The 11,342-nt window shown below is 36.0% G+C and overlaps 1 pseudogene; it reads right to left on the reverse strand.

The window, feature by feature from the left end:
• Positions 1–6,585: 6,585 nt before the first annotated feature.
• On the reverse strand, positions 6,586–7,326 carry LOC103664428 (annotated as a pseudogene).
• Between the last annotated feature and the right edge of the window lie 4,016 nt (positions 7,327–11,342).

Genomic DNA, 11,342 nt, shown 5'->3' on the forward strand with positions numbered 1-11,342 from the left:
CTGTGTCGCTCTCTCTCTCTCTAATAAATAAAATCTTTTTAAAAGCCCAAAAAAGACAGATATATTACACAAATATAGAAGTAAGAATTAATCTGAAATATATAATGCAAAAGATATTCTAAGTATAGAAGCATTTGAAGATATCAAAAAGAGCATGATGACCGCTGTGATAGATTAAATTAAACCTTTTTGATTCCTACCATTTCTTACACATTAGTCAGATGCAACAAACTAAAAAAAAATTGTCATGAATATGACAAATACTTATTAACTCCGTAAAAAGTTTAAAAAACATTGCAAAGTTTAAACTAATTTATCAATAGAAAAAAGTTGCATGGATATTCAAAAGACAATTCATTTGGTAGGGAATGAAATGGCTGCTACACATTTAAAATTTTAATCACATAATTCAAGAAAAATCAATTTAAAGAACAATGATATGTTATTTCTCCTATTGATTTACCAAAACTTAAAAAAAAAAGTGTTCGTCATTGATCAGGACATAAAAAAGAATCAATAGAAAAAGAAAAATTAAAGATAACAGGACCAAAGTAAATGATGACAAACAGCTTTTTAAGAAAATAAAAAGGAATTTGAAATAGAGCCTAAAGGTGTTTTCTTTTCCTCAGATCTCATGGAAGAATGAAGAGCTCTATATGTCAAGGCAGTGATCCATCGAAATGAGGAGGTGAAATGAGGGAGCCTAAGACAAGTACCTTGTTTTGGCTAAACGATATGCAAGATTGACAGCTAGAAATAAAGATACTGAGAAATCAGAATAGGGAAAACACTCAGCAATTAATCAAAGGAGGCTGCCAAAGAGGAGCAAGAAGAAAAATTCTGCTTGGTTTTTGTAAAGTTATGGTGAGCCAAGTGTGCTAGTGTGCAGGATCTTCTTCTCCCCCTCATCTCCACCAGCTGCTCTGTCATATCTACTTGTAGACTGGATGCTTAAATGATTAGAGGTCAGTAGTATGTCAGGGAAGGTCATCAATAAAATAACGTATCTCAGAGCCCCTGATGGAAGAGTCCACTGAAATGAGGGGAATGCTAATATTTGAAGAAAAGGTGTTGAGCCCATAATGGTTCTGGGTGAAATGAAAATAAAATGATTTCTAAGGAGACTAGTATAAGTTGGGAAGTACACAACTGGGAATTCTGCAGGCTGAGGTGATGTCATGGTACCTTTAAATCATGCCATTATGAGCTGGAGTACTTATTTTAATGCCTTCATTTTTACAGATGAACTAACTAAAACTTGAACTGGTTTTTTGACTATGTTTCTTTCAGGTCTGTGGGAGGCTGAACTTAAATATGCTTATATTTCTTATAGTTACTTATATAAAAATCCAAAGGTCTATGCTTATTACAAATATAGCGCAATGCTGGGGAACTGTTCAAGTTCAAAAACTTAACTGGTTAAAAGGCCAACCAATATCCCATTTCTTCTGAGCCCTTTGGATGTGATATGTTTCCACAATTGCCACAAATAGTTCCATGTACAAATACTTCCCTGGCCTGCCTCTTTTTCCCCACTTCAATCAGACACAGATTCCTATCATTGATATTTCCCAAATTTTCTCAAGTCACTTGCCATGTTTTCTACCCTCACAGATTTACCTTTTAGTCTAGCTTTAACACTCTAAAGAATATCAACCCACTAATTAATGGATCCTAAATTTGCCCTTGATACTTATTAGTTGTGTGACCTTAGGAAAATCATTTCATGTCTCTGCACCTCAAATTTTTGGCCTGCAAAAATGAACATTTTAAGTGTAATTTGGATAACATATGAAAGTACCTGATAAACAGTATAAGCTTGGTAAATAGTAGTGTCCTTTCTTCTCCATCTCATTAGACCTTCACTGCTTAGAATCCCCTAGATTTTCTCCTCCGATCACTCTTTTTCACCTCTTTTTCCAGGCTCACATACAGTGTCCTCTCAAATCACAAACCTCCTTTCCTGGAAGACTCTTCCATTCCTACAAGTTCCCCTTGGATCCCTCTCCATTAAAAACATTTCCCCTTATTTCCTCACCACCCTTCACCCTTTAGAATACAATCTCTTTTGAAAGAAAATGTCAAACTCCTAAAAATTACCTTATTTCCTCTCAGTTCTAAGAGACTGCCAGTCAGTCTGGCACTCACCATGTAAGACTTCCTTCCAGAGATGCTTCATCAGGTTAGTGCCTGTGGCTCTTTATGGCTTGCTTTGGCTCCCAGGTGCACAGAATTAGGGGTTAACTGAGGCTGAGAGGCACAGTGTGGTCAATAATTTCGCATTAAGTCCTTTTGGTTTGTTGCTGTGAAATGGAGAAAAGCAGCAATAAATAAGTTTGAATGAATATGGATTACAATAGAGCAAAGTACATCCATAGAATAAAACTGAGTGTTTAATTAACTTAGTGTGCAGCTTTCAAGAATTTTAACTATTTATTTGTAAGGAAACAGCAATTTCTCCATAAGATGAAGACATTGAAACTCATACACATTCTATACCAGTGCCAATAGAAATGCAATGTTAACCTCATTTGCAATTTTAAATTTTCTAGTAGATACACTGAAAAAATGTTTTAAATAAAATTCTTTTAATAACATATTTTATTTAATACAATATATCCAAAATGTCATTTTAATCAATAAAAAATTATGAGACATTACACTACTTTTTTTGTACCAAGTCTTCCAAATTCAGGAGTGATGATAAAGAGAGGATGAAAAACTCAGCACTGATGGTGATCAGACAGATATAAGTTGTGGCAGAGTAATATTAGCCTCCTACTCCCAAAGATATCCACATCCTAATCCCTGGCCTATGAACAGTGGTTACCTCACATGGCAAAAAAGACTTCATAGTTGTGATTAAATGAAATATCTTGAGATGGAAAGATTATCCTGGATTATCAGAATGGGCTTTAAATGTAATCACATGTAAGTTTATGAGGGAAGCAGAGGGAGATTTCACCATAGAGGAAGAAAGGTAGACAGTATGATGAAGAAGCAGTGATTGGAATAATGTGGCCATATGTCAAGGATTGTTGGCAGCTCCGAAAAAGGCACAAAACAAAATTCTCTTCCTCCAGAGGGAATGTGTCCATGCACACACCTTCCTTCTGGCCCAGTGATACTTATTGTGGACTTCTGGCATCCAGAACTGTGAGAGAATATATACCTCTGTTCTTTTTTTTTTTTTTAAAGATTTTATTTATTTATTTGACAGAGATAGAGACAGCCAGCGAGAGAGGGAACACAAGCAGGGGGAGTGGGAGAGGAAGAAGCAGGCTCATAGCGGAGGAGCCTGATATGGGGCTCGATCCCACAACGCCGGGACCACGCCCTGAGCCGAAGGCAGACGTTCAACCGCTGTGCCACCCAGGCACCCCACCTCTGTTGTTTTAAACCACCAAGTTGGTTGTAATTTGTTACAGAAGCTACAAGAAGCCAACACACAAGTCATTTAGAATAAAGTAATCACAAACACTCTCTGTTGTTAATGTCCAGACAAAGACCTCCCAGAAACTACTCAACAAGCATCAGTGCTGACAATGTCTTATCTAATCTTTCATCTCATCATGGTTTCAACTACTACCCATATGCTGAGAACTTCCAAATTTGTATTTCTATCTTTCACCATGTTCTTGTACTCCAAAGCAATATTCACAAATACTTCCTGGGCACTGCCAACTGTATGTACCACAGTCACCAACAACTGACCATGCCCAAGTTGAACTCATAATCATAACTTGAAACTATCTCTTCCTTCCCTAGATCTGTTAATGAACCAGTCACCCATGTCTGGGGTAACATATTTTATGCTGACTATTTATAACTAATTTTTCACTGATTGCTGGAACTTTCATTTTACAATAAACTCTTTAAGTAGCAAAGAACCAAAAAATTTAAAATCAAAGAAATAGGTGTTTAGCGTATCTATTACTAAAGGTTGCTGTGAGGTGCACTGAATATTCGTGACTTTAATCATCTACTGTATGTGGAGCCATAATGATATCACATGCCAGAGGAAAACCAATCTTTAGAGGGAAACAATAGCATTTAGTTTGAAAATTTAAAAAGAAAATATGCCAGTAGATCTTGATTTAATTAATAGAGAAAGTGGGTTTATATATATCACTCGGTGAAATACAGCTTTTCATTTAGATTAAATGACTATTCTAAATTAATTTCACTTTTTCAATCTCCAGTTTTCTTATGCATATACAAAAAGTATAGCGAGAACTGTTCGTGGGTTGGCTCTATTTTCCAAAGAAGAACTTTACAAAGGGTTAAATGATACATGGTTTAAATTGTCCCAAGTTATTTCAGATAGAAAGTCAGTTTAATTCTAATAATAGTTATATTTTCATCTAATCAATGGACTCCAAAGCTTTTGGAAATTAATTATTCTATGGTGAAACATCTGAGATTACTGTGATTATAATTCTAAAATAGTTAAAACTTCAACCTTAAAGACTAAAATGATAAGCTTTTAGAGAGATAAAAACAAATATTTGTAGATCATAAAGTCATAGTAAAGGTAATATTCTTTTTTTTAATTCAAAAAAGAGAATGGATATATTTGGTATTTGTTTTATACACACAAACTTAATAATTATCTCCAAGCAATTGTAGTATAGTGCCAGTCTAATATGCCAAGCCATAAGCTACAGCTTCTGCACATACACAAAGCCACTTACACAGAGGCTTTGACACTTTCTCTTTGTTTCCCACCATCAATAAATTTATATAAATGTTTTAGCCTTTAAAGCAATCTTGTAAACCAATCTAGGTGTTCTACAGTAGTTTTGAACTGTTGTAGAAGAGTTTTCTAAATTTTGGTTAATTTCACTCTTTTGTTGGAAATCTTTTTAAAGAATGTCAAATTTAACACTTTCAGAAAATTGAAACAAAACATGGAAATAAAAGGAATAAATTTTTTTTCCTACAGAAACAAAAAAATCTAGAAAATCAGATGACGAGAGCTCAAACAGGATACAATAATTTATTTCTGAAAATCCACACTTGAGCTACATCCCGAGAAAAACTTTCAAAGATTCTTTTCTTAACTGAATAAATTAATACTCTGTAACAGGACAGAATGAGATTGAGACAGCCTTTGTTTACTGCAGCATCTAAGGTTGATGAGATATTGAAAGGAATCATAGAGACATCTTATTTGATCAATTTTGTTATATAAAAATACTTGTTGAAAAAGTTACTTTGAATAAAGAGAAAAAACAGTGCTGGTAAAAATAGTTGAGCTAAAATTTTTATGTATTTCAATAAAAGACATGGAATGAAGATCTTTTATTTAGCAGAGTTAACTCTGAGTTTACATGTACCTTAGGAAAAATACGGAAGATTTTTCTCAATTAAAAATATTTCCGGCCTACAGAATTTTAACAATAGAAACAGTCAACTACTTAAAATTTATTAACTATAAAATACAACTTTGAAAAATGCTGCAAGCAATTTTATTTAAAAAATTATCTGGATTCATTAAAAAATACATTCTATAGTGACAGTTTGAGAGACAGATACCGCTTAGAAACTGATTAAAGTATATAAATGTAAACCAAAGATAGTAATTCTACTTACGTAATTTTTCAATGTTTTGTTTTGCTTTGATATACACAGGTACACATTTTTACTTCTACAAATTATTTTTAAAAAGTTTTGAATCAAAATAGGTATTCACTAATATAAAAGCAACAAATTTATTAAGATTTAAATGTCAACATTATAAAAGTTTGATTATTTTAGAACCCTCTTTCATTTTCCTAAGTTTTCTGATTTGGATAAAAAAATTACACAGTTTTCTTATTCAAAACTGAAATCATAGAGCCATCTGGCAGTTCTTCCTTCCTGACCTCACATGCAATAGATTATTATATCCCTACCAATTTTTTCATGTTTTCTTTCTTTCTTTTTTTTTTCACCCACACAATGTTTTTTTAAATTTTTATTCAGCTATAAGCAAACAGCAGAAGTAACACAACATTCCACAACTCCAGATCAGTTTCTCACAGAGACGAAGAGTAACCAGTTTAACAGGTGCAGCAGGGATTTCTGAGAGCCTCTCACCCAGTCCTGCAGCTCAGGGAGATAGCCAGGCCTTAACCACAAAGTGACTCTCCCTATTGCTTTTTACAGTACTGCTCTTTAAAGGAGCTGGAGTGGGACACTGATCCCAGTAACAAGTCCGAGGTGTAATACACTGGGGTCTAGTGGACATGGCAGCCTCTGGCTGTCGTGGTGAGAGACATGGCTGTGAAAACATGCCCAGAAGTGCCTTCGTGCACAATTCTGGACTCAGGCTCACAAAAGCTGAGGCAATGAATCTCTCTCTCTCTCTCTCTCTCTCTCTCTCACTTTTTAACCCTCTCTTAAAGATTCGTTGACGCTCTGCTCTATTACCGTAGACCTGGTTTTTTACCTGCACTTTTTCTTCTTTAAATTCTGGGTTGCTATTCTTTTCACAATTTGATGACCCCATCCTAGTACCAAAACATCCCCCCAAATGGAATTCAAATTTGGTCAAAACATAAACCTGGGTGTGACCCTCTAGAATTATAAAGGACAGGCAGAAGGAAAACTCACCCTAAACCACTACCTGCTTGCTCAGGCCTCCCCCGTGAGAATGGGAACTGGGAAGCAGAGAAATCTACATGCATCACTGAACTTGAAACCACAGCTAGAGACCTCCGGGATGGTTTCTGTGTCCTAGCATTCCCCGACTTCTCAGACAGCTGCTCCTAGAGTTTGGGCACATAGCCATCCCATTCAGCCTGGTAACACATGCTGGCCATCGGCAGCCCAGGCTCATGCTTTTTGTGGAAAGATGCCTCTTTGAATTTGCCACAGTGGTCTCCAGGTCGGTTGCTGGGAATGGGCTTGTCACACTTCAGTGACCCATTCTGCTCTTAAACCAGCCAGATGTAGCAGTGAAGGCCATCCCCACAGGAGGCGCAAGTCGACTTAGTGGGAGAGGACCATACCACTACTGATGTCATTGACCTTCATTTTGACCACCAGAAAAGGGTACCATTCCCTGCATTTGGGGTCCTTCCTGCTGGGCACTTCCAGATCTGTCATGACCAAGTGTAGAGTTCACCCAGATCAAGGACATGCCATGCAACACTGGTGGGCTACTTCTAGGTGGGTGTCAGCAATTTGCCCAGCTTGACTACCTCCGCCTTGTTGTATCGGACCTGCCGCAGATGCTGCGGCTTCTCGTCCACTTTCTGCAGGCGCAAGGGCCGGGACCATTTGCTGAGGTCTACCAGCATCACGGGCGAGTTGGACAGACAGCTGGGAAGAGTCCTGGGAGGCAAGACACCGGCCTGCAGCACTGACTCCAAGCGGTCTGCCAACTGTTTCACCACATTTTCTTATTTTCACTTCATTGGCTTAAGTTAGGTCCTCATTATGTCTTACAAAACTATGTGGTCACCTCCTACTTCATGTCTTTGCCTCTACACGCTTTCTATTCATTAGACTCACTGCTCTTAACAGGAATTTTCAAAACCGAAAATCATATTTTGTTATTCAAATGCTATATTAGCAGCAGACGTATAATATTAGCCATAGTCTAAACTCCAAATTCCTTTGATGAAATTACAAAGTGTTCTATGATTTAGTTTCTTTGTCTTTATCATATATCTGGCCCCACCTCATTCAACTCACGCTATATGCTACTCCTCTCTGCCATTGCACATGATTTTTTCTCTCTCCTGAAGTAAACAATTCAGTCTTAAGCACTTAAAAATCCTTGCTAGGCTTCAAAACCTAGTTCAAGTGATTCTTCCTCTGTAAAGCCTTCCTTGTCTATGTTGCAAATTTGAAATTATACTTTTCTTTGTCCAACGCTATATATGCTGAGCGTCTGTGTGTGTGTTTAGCAGCACTTATCATACCAGATTTTAATCATCATTTTTAAGCTAGCCAAGCGGCAACATTTAGTTTTGTATTTACAATGCCAATTAAAAATAGATACTCAGATAATCTTTGTTTCCTCAATGGATGGATGGGTAAATGAATGATTAGACTATTCATAGACTATTCAAGCTCAGTTATTTGTATTTTAGCATGTTATGTGTTTCTTGTGGTTATACAAAACACATAAAACCAACGCAAAACTCAGAAAAGATACCATGCAAAAACTAAACTGATAAAGAATGATAAAGGATTCAGACAGATTTATTTGCCCAGATGTGCATTCTTTTTCCTTTGTTTTGCTTCTTAGATATGGAAGTTTGCCTTCAACAATGCTGATTATTCAATCTGTCAAGAATACTTGAATTTGTGTATTTAATTAAAGAATTTCTGGATTATTTAATTAATCTAATTTTCCATTAGATTATCATTGTCCAGCATAGATGACATAAAGGGCATAAAATTTTGTGTAACAAAACTAATTTTTATGTTATATTAGAATTTATTTTGTGTCACTCTTTTATGAGAACTGTAGCAAATGTAATTTCTCTGTCAGTTTCTATAACCGATGTAACCACATCACATAGAACATAATGTGGGGGTTAAATTTGCACATAAATGTAGCATCAATTTATTCGTGATTGCCCAAAGCCTTTTCTGTGATTTCAACGTGGACATGAAACAGCTGAGAAGCACCTAGTAATTTCTTTCACTTGAATTAAACATTTGCATTTTCCAGTTTATACTTTCTGTATCTTCTTTTATTTGTCCATACAGCAATTTAGAAATTTGGACAGGTACAACTATAGAAAAGATAAAAAATAGCCAAAATTATGTTTTTATTTGATTGTATATTAATTCTAAATTTTGTCTTTTATCCCATAAATAGTGGGTTCATATTTATTTCTGTTTGTGTATGTGGAAGTTCTGAAATCTTTCACAGACTCCATTAAATTTGATAATAATCATAATGATGTAAATAGGTGATGATGAAGATGACAATGATGATAATAGTAATAATTCTTTGCATTTCTTTACAAAAAACACTACTGCATAGTCAGGTGTTACTACACTCATGTCATTAACCAAAGAAGTACATTTAGGAGAAGTGACCGAATATACTCTCCCTGGAAGAGGCAAGTTACAAACACAGGTCAAATTTAATGTTCTTTCCACTACATATGGGTATGATTAATGAGACTATTTGATTACATTTGAACCTTACAGAAATGAAATTAATTTCCTAATATGATTTTTTGATGATATACATTTATAATTTTGAAGTAATCTTTAGTATCAATTTCTTCCTTGAATTATGAAATAGAATAATTCCAGCATTTTGAAAATAGCAGATATTCCCACTTTAAAATCAGGTTATCATTGAGCATTATCCATTAGGAGGACAATAATGTGGATCCAGAGAAAGAAGCTATTTATTCATATCATCAACTCTCCTAAATTTAAGAACACATGCTGCATTTCGAGGCACATGGGCAATTTTGGCCAATTTGGGATTTTAAGAATTATGAAAGTTAAGTTCTTTTCCAAACAGCATGAGATCATGACCATGAGACCAGTTTGCAGATGAGAGAGGAGAGATCCAGGAACCATGAACATATAGAGAAAGTTATTTAAAAATAATTATCTAGGGGCGCCTGGGTGGCACAGCGGTTGGGTGTCTGCCTTCGGCTCAGGGCGTGATCCCGGCATTACGGGATCGAGCCCCACATCAGGCTCCTCCACTGTGAGCCTGCTTCTTCCTCTCCCACTCCCCCTGCTTGTGTTCCCTCTCTCGCTGGCTGTCTCTATCTCTGTCGAATAAATAAATAAAATCTTTAAAAATAAATAAATAAATAAATAAAATAAAAATAAAAATAATTATCTTATTAGTTGTCTTACAGAATATAAATTTAAAATTGAAATGTTTTGCAGCAAACTAAGACCAGGCCAATCTGTTTGTACCAGAAAGAAAGAAATATATAAGCCATGCAGAATATGAATAGCAATAAAAGTATAGAAAGGTCACAGTTCCAAATAGAGGAGAAAAATTTAATATACAAGTAAGATAAATTCAGGTGATGATGACTGCTATGCACAAAATAAAACAGTGGATGAAACCGAGGAACTGAGGTAGTTCTTTAGATTGATTTCCAGAAGGTCTCTCTGAGAAGATGATATTTGGGTTGAGACGTGAAAGAAAACAGCCAGCCCAGCATGAAAGTCAGAGGGCAGAGAGCTCCAAGCAAAGGGAAAAGCAGATGCAAAGCTTCAAGAGTGGAAATAAGTGAGTGTTTTCCTGGAACTTAGAGCACCCTAGTGTGGTTAGAGCAAAGCCAATGAGGAGAAGCGAGAGATAGCAGTAAGACTGGAGAGAGAGAGGCAGTGACCATAACATGTAGAGACTTGTATGGAGTTTGGATTTTATTCTAAGTGCAATGAGAAGCCATTGGAGGATTCTGAGCAGAAGGGTGCCATGAATTTTAAAAGATCACACTGTCTGCTGTGTGGAGAATGGCTAATTAGGGAGCAAAAGTAGAACCAGACAAACCATTAAATGGACTATTGCATTAGCCCAGATGAGCAAAGATTTCTTGGAGTAGGGTAGTAGCAATGCAAATGAGATGTATTTTGGAAAGAAACAACAGGATTTGCTGATGAGTATGGTATGGGAGCTGAGAGAAAGACAATTAATGATAATTTCTAGGTTAGTTTAATCAACAGAGTGGATGTGATGCTATTTATTGATACGAGAAAGACTGGAGGAGGAAGATGGGAGGACGACAGGAAGATGAGAGGAAATTATGCTTTGAGACCCAAGTGGAGGAATCAAATAAACACTCCTATATATAGATTTGAAGACAGGACAAGAGATAAAGACTGGAGAGTGTTTGCATTGGTGACATTAGAAATTGTGGGACTGGATAGATCACCTAGAGGAGTAAAGTTGACAGGAAAGAAGGGATGACTTAGGACCAAACCCATATATTTTGACATTTTTTAGTTTATAAATTATAAGTTTTTGAATTACCTTATGTCTTGAGAAGTGGGCATATTCAGGAAGCTTCAGTATCCTCTGAGAATTTACAGATCACAGTTCTGAAGGAAACCAAAGAACAAAGCTATAAGATCAGGCCAAAATCAGATTTTGCAATCATGTTCTCAATCAAAGGGGATAACTCTGAAGGCAAAGATCTGAAACCACAGGACTCAGAAGAAGTACAGCTGGCATATTTTCTGCCCCCTTATCATTTTCTATAAAGAATTGCCATTTATATTAAGGCATAACACTTGATATTCTGAGAACAAAACTGAAACATCATTAATACTGATCCAAGCAAGGCAATTCAGCAAAGTTATCCAGGTCGTGCACTAGCAAAACTTTACGCTAAGAGATCTTTTAGAATAGATGC

This window comes from Ursus maritimus, unplaced genomic scaffold (genome assembly GCF_017311325.1).
Source record: "Ursus maritimus isolate PB19 unplaced genomic scaffold, ASM1731132v1 scaffold_20, whole genome shotgun sequence".
NCBI lineage: Eukaryota > Metazoa > Chordata > Mammalia > Carnivora > Ursidae > Ursus > Ursus maritimus.